At 32.4% G+C, this 1508-nt stretch overlaps 1 long non-coding RNA gene across 1 annotated transcript in view; it reads left to right on the forward strand.

Annotated features, from left to right (window-relative positions):
* Window positions 1–42: 42 nt before the first annotated feature.
* Window positions 43–1508, forward strand: part of LOC109302406 — an 8494-nt gene continuing 7028 nt past the window's right edge. Inside the window, exon 1 of the long non-coding RNA XR_002098747.1 lies at window positions 43–308. This is a non-coding gene — a long non-coding RNA (uncharacterized LOC109302406). The remainder of the gene's footprint in view (window positions 309–1508) is intronic.

The raw sequence follows: 1508 nt of genomic DNA on the forward strand, positions 1-1508 counted from the left end.
AGCTGCTTTGGTTTCTTGCTTTTTTGTGATTATTTCTCATATAATTTGTCATTTATCTTCTGAATTATCAAGTTGCCAATTATTTGTCTTTTATTTCTAAAGAATTTTATATATGGCTTGATGCTCATTATTTTCACTGAACATTTCCTTGTACTTTATTATATTGAATTTCACATGTTTTTCTCAACCTTGTGACTCACGATGTTTCCCTTTCATGCCTGTTTACTTGGGGCCAGTGGGTGGTTATGTAACAAAATACCTAACCACAGGACATTGAGCAGCAGCAAATGATTGACTGTGTTAATCAGGTAGGTGTAAAAGTGCCAAGTTTCTCATAAGCTCCTTCAGTAGAAAGTGGCACAATCTGAACTTTAAAATTGATTTTAATAATACATAGGAGATTTACATTTTTTACTCACATTATGGTTAAGCAAAAGCCCATGACACTTCCTTCATGAGATACGAAATATAGAGGCACAATGCTTATTAGTAATTAAATGCCTATCATCATTTCTATAATCCAGATATTAGAGAGTATCTTCTACTGATGCTCAATATTCTTAGGCTGAAGTTTGATATACAGTTTACATTATTTTAATCTATGTGAGCACTATAGCATAAATATATGCATAATATATAGACTTTTATAGTTTCTATAATAAAGTTTCTGGTATTCTCCATTTTCCAAAATTTCAATTAAAAAATAGATTTAAAAATAATGTATAACTCTTTAAAGTTTATCTTAAGATAATATAAAGGTGTCTGATTGACAAACACTAGAGTTTATGTATCTGCTTTATGCCTTTAGTATCTAGATTTGTCAGTCATAAATAGTAGGACAAATTCAAAGGTAAAATGGCAATTCTGTCTATTGCCACACTGGAAAAGCCAGTTTGAGAACTAAACTCCTCAGATTTCCAGAGTTTGATCCATGCATCAATGAAAGCCTTTCAACTGGCATTGCCAGAAAGTAGCTCAATGCCCTTAGTATCCCAGTTGAGGTTAGGACTCAAAAAAGCAAGATTAACCGGTAGAGGACAAGTAATAGTTGTTATTACAACAACAGTAGTAATCACTAATATGAAAGCATCCAGGCTTGTACCTCTAGACTTAAGCCTTCTTTGAATCTACTAATTTACCAAGAATCTGTGGAGGATTCAAATAATACTAACCTATTCTATTAAACCTCACTGACATTTGAAGCAATATGTCACCATCTTATTCACTGAAACACTGGCTAACTTGGTAACCCTTGGTGTTTCTATAGAGTTTAATCTAGTTTCCTATCACTTATTACTATTTGTCACTGCACTAACTGTAAAATTTGGTGAGAAAACATAATCTAAAATAACTCAAAAGATGTTCAAAATTTTAAGAAGAAATGATAGCATTTGAGAGGATGCAGCTGTCAAAGATGTCACAAATGTTTTACATGGAGTCAGAAACTCAAGTTATCAGCCCATCAAGCTTTTGTCACATCTGCATTTCTTCTTCATCAAACAATATCA

This window comes from Gavialis gangeticus, unplaced genomic scaffold (genome assembly GCF_001723915.1).
Source record: "Gavialis gangeticus isolate Ggan-Ray unplaced genomic scaffold, GavGan_comp1, whole genome shotgun sequence".
In the NCBI taxonomy this organism is placed as follows: Eukaryota; Metazoa; Chordata; order Crocodylia; family Gavialidae; genus Gavialis; species Gavialis gangeticus.